The following is a 12828-nucleotide window of genomic DNA, read 5'->3' on the forward strand; positions in this document are numbered from 1 at the left end:
ATGCATGTAGGAGAAGTCTGGAGTCTGTAAAATACATGGAGCGTCAAACTGTGCTTCTGTTAAGTAGAAGCATACAGAAGTCTGCACATTATCTTCAGGATGTAGAACTCTGTGTCCATCTTTTTCTATAAGGACCTCTGCAATAGATGGGTATGAAACTAGTGGATTAATAGATTAGTTGTTAATCTCTCCATCCCATCTTGCCATGTGGAAGTGTCTAATCAGACTCAGAAGTTTCAGAATTGTGTAAGCTATGAGAAGCTTGTGAGTGTTTAGATGAAGGGACAGTATTTTACTGTAATGCAAATGATTAATTTTAGCTTACAGAGATTTCTCGGGACTGATTTAATTGAAGAGTCATATACTATTTTAGTGTTTTCTCTAACAGTTTCTCTGAAGTAGCATGTGGCCAGCAGTAAGGTGTGTTGGCATAATTACCTGAGTGTATACTTAACGGCTTTGTATTTCTTTGAGCATTTATTTGCTTGTTGTGAAATAAAATGAACTTACAACCCCTAAAATAGGAGCTTTAAGATGAGGCCCATATTGTAGCTTATCCATAGCATTGTTGACACTTTACCGTGCCATAAATCAAATCTCTCCTGATGGGAGAGAATTTGCTGAAAATCCTTGCAAGGAGTTTAAAAGATAAAGCGAGATGTCTTCTGTAGTTTCAATGCTTTTAGATAGTTGTTTATTAAGTCTTATCAGAGGAACTGAACCACTAGCGTGACCCAGGTACAGCATAGAAGGAGGAAAAGTAGGAGTGAGAGCAATTATCAAGATTTACACGCCTTTTAAAGATATTTTAACCAATAGTTACTAAAAACGTACATTATTTTCACTTTCTTACCAATTATTCAGTAACACGACTAGGAACTGCGGAATTTTCTATCCAATCAATCCAAACTACTTTTACTGCAGAATATAGAGTAGTAGAAGAAGGAGAAGAAGGTCTAGAGAACAACAACAATCCTCCATTTTGATATTTTTTTCTCTTCTCTATTTACTATAAAGAGAAGCCCAAAACCTCTAAAGTTTTCACCCTGTGACAATCTTACATAGTAGTCTATAACCTAATTCACACTACTGTATTTTCTAGTTGTTGTCTGACTGTTGGTAATTTTTTCCAAGGTTTGAGGCTAAAACAGTGTTGTTCAGGGGGGTAAAACCCCTTAAAAACAGGCAGAGAAATATTCTTGGCACTCTGGGTTCCTACAATTGTAAAGACAGTTCTGTCTTAACTAAATTACAAAAAAATTTGGCATGATAGCCGCTGAATGCACATATTGGCCCAAATTCAATCCACATAATGATTTGGCTAAAGAAGAGAAATAATGTTTGGATTTTTTCCAGCAAGATATCAACTACACAATAAAATGGTCTGGCCTTATAGCATTATTTTGGACTGTGTGCTGCAGAAGGCTATAATTTTATGCTGTTGTGGCAAATAATTTACACCATTTTTTCTCAGATGTTAGAAGATAAAATCTTGACACTTTGTTTTAGCGTAAAGAGCATTCTGTATTCTGTTATTAAGGTCTCTTCTGGATTTCTCTGCTTACAAAATTTCACAGTAGATCAAGTTACAGAGTCTCAAGTTACTCACTGGAACCACTACAAGATCTTGCATCTTGATGCCTGTGCTAAAATAACATGAGACTTAAACTTAGATTCTTTTCATCCCCATGCTTTTGCAGAACTTCTGGTAAGAATTCATAGACCACTTCAAAATAATGACTGTTGTTTCCTTCTAAGGTTTACAACTTTTCCACTTCTCTATGAGTTGATCATAAATAGAATACCATGCTCAACCTCACTGTGAAGGATTCCATCTCCTGTGAGCTTCTGGGTTAGAAAGTTTCTGTGTAGGTACTCCATAAAAAAGCATGACTTTGCAGTAACTGATAGGAGATCTTCATGCAGTTGTTTCAGGGTTGAAAGTCTACAAGCAGTAAAGTGGATCAAAAGTCCTGAAGAGCATATCATTAGTAAGAGGTCACTATGATTGTAGAGAGCCTTGCATTTGTAGGAAGTAGTCTGGTTAATGTAGCACAATGCAACTCCACTGTTGGAAGTTTTGTTACTGGTTCTGGTGTGGAGCCAAGGCTTCACCTGAACTCAGTAACCAATAACGGCAGATCCTAATCATGCCCTTGCCAGTGTAATGTTTAGTTATAAAATTAATTCCTTAATTTATGCTTTAGAAAGTCAGATGAAAGAGCAGTCAGAAGTTCTGATATGACTTTCACTGGGATATTTTTGTGAGTACATATGAAAGACTTCATCCTTTATTGCTGAGGTCAAAAGTGAGTGTTCCATAGTGCTGTTCCCTGGGCAACATCAGAAGCTATGTTTAAATTCAATACCAAAAAGGAAATCTGATCACCCTGATCTAATAAAGCATATGAATACTTGGTTAACTTGAAATGTGTTAGGGAGATCATTGATAAAGAAGGGCCAAAGCAGTCATGCTATCTGGGATTTGAGGCCTCTGACCTAAAGCTTGTTCAGTTACCAAAGTCTCCATTTCATATGTAAGGTGATGTCCTTGTTTTTATATGTGTAACTCATTTTATAATGGCATATTAGACAATTCTCTAAAATTGTATTTAAGTGAGGCAAATTTTTTGAAAATGTGAAGGTTTTTCCCTAATTATATGGACTTAAATATTTGGTTGGTCCAGCTTACTGACTGAAACAGGAATTGCAAGTATTTAATTCAGAGACAAATATGAATTCACAGAAAATTTCAGGATCATTTGGAAAGTGATGTACTTGAAGCTCTGAAAACCTTTTGAACTATGTTGTGGCCAGATGCAAGGGTGCATTCAATTATGTTTCAGTTATGTTTATGATAATCATATTGTTATAAAGGACTCAGACTTTGGTTTCTTTTACTGGAGTTGCTACTGAAATTATTTCAGTATTACTAGCACTAAACAATGGAAAGTACCTTAACCCAGCTTGATAAATATGAAAATAAGTGCTTTTGTGTATAGGTCCTGTGGAAGATGGGTATTTGACTTTTACAGGTAATTTATTTAAACAGTTCAAGGTTGTGTGTTTTGGGATTAAGGCAACAAACAAGTTGTTAAGAAGTCATCCAGCAATGCCAGGATGTTAACAGATGCTAGAATGTTTTCTCTGTAACTTGAGTCTGACTAAAACAACAAAAACCCCTACAGATTTTATTATACAATGCCACCATATGTGGTTGTACAGGTATGAAATCTATAATATGTAGATCCTTCTTGGTAAAATTTTGATCAGGGAACACTCTTCAATTTCGTCTTTATATTAGCACATCCTTCTTTACGTATTGGTTCCTGAAAGCTATGTAGAGTATCAGTACCCATTAGGAAAGCAAGGTGACTCTGGTATGCCTGAGTCTGAAAAGCCCTTCAAAGATACTGGTATAAATATACATCAGCCTTCCCTAACAAAATTGTGATTAAGTTGTAGAGGATGGGTCTGAGGAATTCCTGTGTTGTTCTTGCTAAAGCACTAGTTTAAGTTTAAAGGGCTAATACCAATGGTTTGATTTCCACTGATCAGAAGTGATTTCTCTCTTTGTTAGGATATCTGTTCCAGGTTAAGCATAGCTCACAGTGCACTGAGCTAGGCAATGGCAGATATATAGGACATGTGTATTGGGTCTGGCTGAGCTTGAGTTCATTTCCACATAGCAGTCCTCACAGTGCTGTGCTTCACATTGTTAGCTAGCAAGGTGTTGATAACAAAATTGCAAAAACAATTTCCGTACCTGATGTAACTGCCAGTATGCAGGAAACAAAGTTGAAAGGTGGATAGATGGCAGGTAAGTCTGCAGCTGTGACTGGGCAGAATATGGTACCTCTGCTGCATTATTTATGTCACATGATATCAAAATTTATGCAGTCTTGAACTGGGACAGGTGAGTTATTGTGCCCATCCAGCACTTTCTCCTATGCCACCCTATGCACAGTTTGTTAGAGGTGTCCCAAGCCAAGTGTGAATGACAACAGCTTGAAGTTCCCTTATCAGTAGAACCTTGACAGTGATATTTATTAAGTTAAATGCCAAAGCTGCTGCACTGATACAGGGTTGAACATTAAAGGTTTTCACTGGCACTTGTTTGTAATGTTCCAGCCCATTGCAGCTGACATAAGCTTTATGAAACTTCTTTGTATGTACTTCAAAATCAAATGGCTTTCAGACTTTAGTTTTGTTTCATATCCACATTCTTTTACTTCTCAGGAAGGAAAATGGGAGGGTAAAACTATCAGCATTCTTGGTGTAGGGAAAGTGGATAATATAACCCCAATAAATTTAGCAAGGAATGTATTTTCATACTGGTTTAATCAGGTAGTAATACAAAATGTTACAGAAAATGTAATTTGAAAAAACTCTAGGATTTAGGTGCTGCTGATGTTTTTTTTCTCATTTTCTTTTTTTCTTTTTTTTTGTTAACTTGGTTTTTAGGCTGATGTTATTATTGAATTATTTGTATAGTCCATGCTTAAATGCTGACCAGGGAACTACTTTTGCTTCCACATTAAGCTGAACAGCTTTAAAAATTGAAAATATTTTGTGTAATCTCCTGAACATAGTGGATGTGCTGATCATGTTTCATGAGATTCCAATACAAACAAATCTTTAAAAAAAATCTTCACATTTTTTTTGTTATTTCAGGTGGTCTGGGTGCATTGCTCATGCATAAAACTGTTAGGGTTCTTCTAAGGCTGCTTCAGAGGTGTAAGATTTCAGGATTAAAATGCTTAAACAGGAGTAAGGACAATAAGCTTCAACTTTATGCCTTTTAAAATTATTGAAAAGTGTCATTGCCACTTACCTTTAAGCCTTCGAGACTTTTAAAGCGTAATCTTCTTGTAAAGCAGTTCAAATGCTTGGTACAGTCACTTAAAATGTTAATCTACTTCATGCCTAGTTAAATTAGATCACTGATTTGTTGTTCATTTACTGTCCTTGTCAATAAATTTACAGAATTTGACCTCTCTCAGACATTCCTTTTGAAATGATTGTGGTTTTTCTAAAATAGCTTACAGGTAATAATAATTCCAGAGGCAGTAGCCTAGAAAATAAGATATGTGAGTTTCAGTATCTGATCCACGAACTTTTACTTATATATGCAAAATAAAATACTTTTCAGCAGAAGGATTAAACAGCTCAAGGTAATAAATTCTCTCACCTGAGTACCCATGGGAGAAATTAATGAAAATAACAAATTGACTATTGAGAAATAGCGTTCTGATTTTTTTTTTCCAGAAGATCTGTGAAAAATCTTTTAATCATATTTATGATTTAAAAAACTGTTTTATATTAAATGCTGAGTGAACAGTATTTTAGTCTTTTCTCTCTATAGGCAGTTTTAGGCTGGGTTTGGACACAGTTTGAATGATATTTCAAGGGAAAGGACTGAGGTGGGAAAATGTACTTCCTCTACTGAAGCTAAAACCCTAATTATTTTTACAACTGTGTCTCTTAGTATCTGAGTTAAGATTTTGCTGCACACAGCTGGTTGGCAGGATATGAATGTGTGGATGGTAACTCATATTTGTGCAATGCAACTTGTGTTTCCCTGTGTGCTCAACAGAGAGTCTAGCTAGGAAGAGAAACATTTAATTGGCATTTTGACTATATCTGTAATACAAGTATTGCAGTACTGTGCTGTTTCCTTTTAATTTTGCATGTATTCAATTCTAAATTTTGTGTAAGTCCCATACAAGAAGGATTTGCAATCTAGACTTTCTAGACCAAATCACGGGTAAGCAAAAGACACACCTCATGAGATAATGATACGATCTACAAAGTGTATCTGGGAGATTGGTTTGTTATATCCTTTCTGCTAATACTATGAAGCATTTTCATTCTGTTTTATCTTGGGACTTTTTTATGAGCAGAAACATATCTGAAACTATATTTTTATTTGCATAAAGATTTCATACATACCTCTCTCATAGTCTTAATATATATGTGTGGTTTTAAATATATGAAAAACATTTGGCTAAGTTTTAGTATTGCTTAAGTTTCTTAACACAAAAGGGAAGTAAATTGAATAATCATGAGCTTTTGAATCATGTTCACAAAAAAGAATTCTTGTCTAGCTGTGTATAGTTTGTAGAACTACACAGTATGCTCTTTAATTAACATTGAGACAATATATAATGGGTAAAAATGCTGCCTTGTAATGAAATCAAAGAACTTGATTTAAAATTCACAAGTATATATCTGAATCTTTGCTTGATCAAGGACATGTTAAGTAACTTCTCTCTGCCGAAGTTATAACATGTCTGAAAGGTACTAGCTTTCATAAATTAGCACTTTTGATTGCCAGGTGAAAAGCACATATAGGAAAGTGGGTGTAGGAGGCTGGGTTACACTGCATAGCTGAGTGATAAGGGAGACTTTCAATTGTCTGGCTTTTTGGTAATGGCTGGCATGTAAAGGAGTACTTTAACTACACCAGTTATCTATAAAAGGAAGTGTCTCAAGCACATGCAATTAAATATTATCTAGAAACCAGATCAGGACATGTTTTCCATGACTTTGTTTTAATTTTGTTTCTTACTTTGCTGCCGTGTTGTTGGTGTTGATTATGATTAAAGGCATGCTATGCTAGGCAACTAAATCCACTTTGGAAATGTGAACTTTTAAAAATAATATAGTAATAACTTACTGGCAGAGCATAAACCAAGTTCAAACGATGTCTGGAACTAACTTTAAAAGCCAGAAGTGATTGTCCTTTCAAAAACAAAACCCCAAAAAAACCTTGGCACTAAAGTAAATTATAACTAATTATAATATGTAGAGGAATTCCTTGTGGAACGGGGGCATAGGATACCCCAGAAGAGCTTGGGCATCCCAGGGCTGTTGCAGAAGTACCCCTGACGGGGCCTCAGGCTGAAGATAGGCTTGCAAGGCACCTGCTAGCCAGCAGCCTTGAATAGCCTTGGGAAAAGGCTGGTCAGCTCCCCCGCTGCTTAGAGGCTTTCTCATGGGAAAGGGGCGTGAACTTTGAAAAAGTATAACTTGGTGAAGGTAAATGATAAAATGGGAGCACAATGCTCAAATCGTATCGGTGTTCGTGTCGTGACTCCGGCTGGCTCTCCTGCACCCGTGTCTTCCCCCCCCCCCCGCTAAACCTGGCACCCGAACAGGGACCCGAGTGAGTTTTGCTACATGCAGGTTCACTTAAATGCGGTAAGACTCCGAATTTCATTGTATCAGTGCAGCAGAGCCAGGGGAACCAGAGCGGGTGGCCCCAAAGCCGAGTAAAGCTGGGGGCTAAACCTCAAAGCCGAGTGGCCGGAGACCATTTTTTTGCTTGGCTAAGCGAGTACCTGCAGCAAAGAAGCTATGGATTACGAGGCAGGAACTCGACTCCTAGCTAGCATCCTCTCTAAGAGAGGCGAGATTGTGAAAGACTGAGATCTCAATGCCCTCGTTACATGGGCCCGGGAACACGGGTGTGTGAAATACACTTCGCTTTCGTTCTCAGTCGAAGCGTGGAGGGAAGTTGGAAACAAATTATGGCTGTCCACGATTGAGGGAGGAAAGGAAGCTAAAGAAGCAAAAGCTCTCGGCTTAACCTGGAGAGCAGTAACTGGCACTCTCGCAGCTATGAAAGCAGAGAGGACAGTGGCCGTGGCCACCATAGAGGCTTTAGAGAGTGGCAGCTCCAGGTGTAGCGACTCTGGGAAGGGAACAGACGGGGTCTTATGGAGCGGCGGCCAGAGACCAGGGCGGAGTCCAGGGTAGCACGGTTCTTCGGGCTGGCCGCAAGAAAACCGATTAAAGGCACAGCAGCACCCGTCCGCTCGCTGCAGGAGTTGCTGGACTCGGCAGGAAAGGAAGTTACCCCTCTGATGTCTGAGGGAGAAATGGCTGCGAATGCGGAAGCAGAGCCACCCAACTCAGGGGGCGGGGCACAGGCGGGCCAAGGAGAAACAGGCAGTCCTAGCTTCTGGCCAAAAGTGGCAGTGCAAACAAGCAGTCCTAAAGCCCGGCCGAAAGCGGCAGAGCATAACCCCCCGCTGCCGGACAGCGGAGCAACATCCGGCAGCGAAGCGGCTTCTGCGGTTTCGTCGCCTGCAGAGCCAGAGCCAGCCAGGGCTGCCGGGGGTCAGCCCCAAGAGGAGGAGAACCACTGAGAAATGATGCATGAAGTAATCAAAAAGTTTGCTGACTTATCTACACGGCAAGACGCACTGGAGTCCAAAGCTTGTGATATTACACCATCAGCACCGTGGTGTCCCGTGGCCTCACCGGTCAAGTTAGCACTCAGAGCTCCTACGTTCCCGTTGGGAGAATCAGGCACAGTGCCTACAGCTCCTCCCTTCCCGCGAGGGGAGGTGCAGCCGTCATTTCCATCAGCCCCGACGGAGAGGACTGACCCATTGCGAAGGAGATGGAATGGAGTCATCCGTGATGCAATCATTGAGGGTGGTTGGCAAGCAGTGAATGCCCTCGCTTGCCAAGTACAGATACAAGGGGACACTGCAAAGTGGGAACCCCATGACTGGAAGATCTTGCAGCAAGCCAAGCAAACAGTCACCACGCATGGCTTGCGGTCTGAAGCTACACAAAGCATTCTGCAGTTTATCTTTACAGCAGATGTCCTGTGTCCGAATGATTGCATCAGCATCGCACAGTTGTTATTAACCCCTTCACAGTTCCTGCTCTGGGAGTGAACGTGGAAGCGGCTAGCACAAGAAGAAGCTAGCAAACACCAAGGTGACACACAAGACCCACTGTATGCGCTCCAAGTTGACATGTTAACTGGGAGCGGGGCTTATGGAGCGATGGTGACACAGCTGACCATGCCCATAGTCATTCATCAGTTGTCACAGACTCTTGCCCACAAAGCCCTGTTGTCAGTACCTGAAAAGAAGAAGTCTCCCCCGTATGCAGCAGTCTGACAGGGGCTGTCAGAGCCATATGGTCAGTTCATCGACCGTTTGTCAGCAGCCTTAAAGGATGCAACTGAGCTCTCTGAAGAGCTCCAAGAGCAAATGTTCCGAACACTTGCCTTTGAAAATGCTAATAGGCAAACTAAGACAATTCTTGCCACGCTGCCCCAAGGAGCAGGGGTAGACGGGATGCTCGTGCATGCTACCCGTGCGGAAAAGTCATCTCAAACAGCTGCTTTTACTGCAACACTGCAGAATGTCCTGCGACAACAGGGACAAGTCATTGCCGCAGCACTGACCAGAAGGGTGTCAGGCAAGTGGTGCCGTGCTACGCATACAGGACCCCGAAGCGAGAAGGCGCAGTCAGCATCGGCTCCTGAGGAAAGTGACGCCACTACCATAACAGCTGGAACTCTGGGACCTCTGTCCTGAGAAGCTTTGGGAGAGGCTGCAGACGTGGCTGAGTGAGGGAGCTGAGGACTTGCCAGATCCAACCAGATCTGTAGCAGGAGAAATAGCGAGACCCTGGGGTGAATGTAACAGCTGCCCTGGGTGGTTGCTAGTGACTTGTGGGTGTCGGGAAACCCTCTCCAAAGGCAAAACTAAGAAGGAGAGTTGCATAAATTTTTGGGTATAGCACCAGACACAGAGGTAGAGTAAGAAATTGTTTTTTGACTGTCTTGAGACAGGAGCATTAGCGGACGTTTTCAATCAGCCCATTTAGATTGAGTGAAGGCAGTTATTTTGGCTAGCATCTATGTTTTTACCTGGTGTTTCAGCAGCCAGGGCTCACTCACACTATTTTGCATAAACTTGCTTGCTGGGCGAGGGATAAGTTAAACATAACTTCACAGATGCTTGACGAGCTAAGCGCAGATGTTATTAGTGTTAGACATGCAATATTACAAAATTGAGCAGCCATTGATTTTCTACTACTAGCTCACGGCCATGGCTGTGAAGAGTTCCAGGGTATGTGCTGTATGAATCTTTCTGACCACTCTGTCTCAATTCACAAGCGCCTCTCTCACCTCCAGAGGGGCCTACACAACCTTTGGGAGACAGACAACCCTATTGGAGATTGGCTTAAGGGTCTGGGTATCACCAGATGGCTGCGTACCTTGGTAGTAGAAGGCTGTTGATTGCTATTTGTAGTTATATTAAGCGTAATAATACTTGGGTGTATTTTTTCTTGCCTTAAAGTGGGGCTGCAAAAAATCATTGACCAGACCTGGGTTGCCCAAAAAGAAAACGGGGGATATGTAGAGGAATTCCTTGTGGAACGGGGGCATAGGATACCCCAGGAGAGCTTGGGCCTCCCAGGGCTGTTGCAGAAGTACCCTTGATGGGGCCTCAGGCTGAAGATAGGCTTGCAAGGCATCTGCTAGCCAGCAGCCTTGAACAGCCTTGGGAAAAGGTATACACTGGTCAGCTCCCCCGCTGCATAGAGGCTTTCTCATGGGAAAGGGGTGTGAACTTTGAAAAAGTATAACTTGGTGAAGGTAAACGATAAAATGGGAGCACGATGCTCAAATCGTATCGGTGTTCGTGTTGTGACTCCGGCTGGCTCTCCTGCACCCGGGACTTCCCCCCCCCCCGCTAAAATAATATGTGTGTGCAATACCACACAAATAAATGCTACGTACAGAGAAGTTATTACTTAGTTAAAGTTTTCCTCTCTACTCCCAGTTATAAAAGATAACTTTTAGGTTACTTTTCTGCACTTTAAGTCCCCCCCAGATTCCCTCAGTAGTTTTTTAGGATAATCAAAAACAACAACCACAAGACAAAAAAGCAAAAGCAGCTCAACCAACCTAATATGAAATCTTGACTCACTGCTGCTTGAGGCATAGTTTGTAATCCAGCTTTCTCGATAAACGAGTTCTCCCTGTTGCTGGAGAAGGGAGGGTAGGAATGAAAGTCTGTGTCATGCATTTCAAATGTAGCTTGATTTGTAACATCAAGCACTGGTTGCAGTGTTGTGTGCTTTCAAGAGTGGTTTTAAAGGCTGTTTTTTTCTCAGGTGATCAGTTATGTGTCAAAGTTTGTGGAGTTTTGAGAAATTGATCAGCAGTTTAAATCTGATAAGCCTTTCCTAAAATTTCTCTCAAGTAATTGGAGGTGAAGGAAAAATAAAAGTTACTTGGGTTCGCTTTCATCTCATCTAACTTCAGACCTCTACCTTGTAAACTACTCCCACTATGTTCTTTTATATCTATGAGTACATACTGGCATGCTCAGGGTGCAGCAATGGTCTGTGAGAAAGGCAGATTAAACTATATAAGTGTGTGTTTTTTTCCATGGTGTGCAACTACTCTTTTGGAGGGCATCTACTGTATAGGGGTTTGCTACTTCATCAGACCTACCTGTCCTACCTGCGCCTTTTCAGCCCACAGCTTTTGTAGCATGAGCTGTGTCTTGAAATAAATTATGTCTATTATTAGTCACTGTTACAGCTTTATTCCGAGTCTTGTGTTTGGTATTTTTTCATTACAATCCCAGATCGAATCCCACTTTCATTAAAAACAAACAAAATCTCAAGACACTGTGAAAATCAAGAAAGTTTATTGTTGTGATTTGTAAAGTAATGTTCCAACAATTTACTGAGAATCAACTCAGGCATGTTCTGCTTTTTAGTGAGCAACACTACTGGCCAATCAAAACTAAATTTCTATTTGTTTGGGTTCCAGTTCCTCCCAGACATAAATAGCCCCTGTCTGTCAGATTTCAGTTGTTAGTATCTCATAGCTAACTTAATTCACAGTCGGATGGAGAAAACTGAGAAGCAGGTCTTAGAAGTTAAAAAGACAGATTTTGTCTGTATGGTAGGTTTTGGGTAGGAGAGAAGAGTCACTAGGAGCATGAATATCCTCAGTCCTTGAGGAGTTTCCAGTATCACTTAAGTAGGACCAAAAGGTATCACAAATCAGTAGATAGTATGGGTTGTGCATCTGGTCCCTAGCATCACTGCCTGTTGCAACAAAAGTAAGCGTAACAAAGAAAAGCAAAAAATAATACTTCTAAAATTTTACTCTGTAGAACTAAAACTCCCTGTAAATGGTCTGGAAGATGATTTTTGTGAAGAAACCTGTATGAAGCTTCTGACGCTTCTGCAGTTGAGACAATTATGAGGTAGGTAGTTGATGATATGCATAAATTTTCAGTGTACAGTGTAGTAATGATATTGCAGTATTAGAAATTGTAGTATGTGAAAAACCAGAATTTTCTAAATTAAATCTAATTAACGTAATTTAAAAATATATTCTTTCATTACAGTGAATTATCCGGTATATAAGTCTTGATTTTGTGTTCACTATCACTAGGCCTGTGATTCACTAATCCTTCTAGCTTACCTAACTCTCCATTTTCTCCTGCTTTGCAGAAGTTGTGCAAACACCTTTTAAAATACAGACATGTTGCAGCTAGTGAAATGTTTAGAAATTTCTGAGAAATTCTGGTTGAAAAGCCTCTGGCTGGATTGTGATACAAGAGATTTGTAAAAAAGTAATTTGACATGTAAAAGTAACTAATGATGGAATCCTAATCAATGTGAGGAAGAAACTCTTAGAGAACTGAAGTCAGTCTGAACTCAAGATTTATGTGCCACGGTGCTGCACCGGCTAGCATGCTGTCCCAGGAACCGGGCAATCTTCTGCCTGCTCCGAACAGGGGTGGACAGAGCCGACTGCTGCGTGGGAGGGCCGGCGAAGCACCTGCTCGGGTTCGCCTTGCCCACCGATGGCAAAGGTGCAAGAAGGAGGTAGGAAAGAGGAGGAGGGACTTCCTCGTGGGGAAAGGGGTTTATTGAAGAAACGGGAAATCCACAGAGAAAAGCCAAAGCCGCACGGCTTTCAGGGGGTCTTGTACTCCCATGATCGGGGCATGGAAAACACATAGTAACCAATGGAACATCAGCCAG

Source organism: Corvus kubaryi, unplaced genomic scaffold (genome assembly GCF_017639235.1).
Source record: "Corvus kubaryi isolate FWS band 111438036 unplaced genomic scaffold, C.kubaryi_AGA036_p1.0 37384, whole genome shotgun sequence".
Lineage (NCBI taxonomy): Eukaryota > Metazoa > Chordata > Aves > Passeriformes > Corvidae > Corvus > Corvus kubaryi.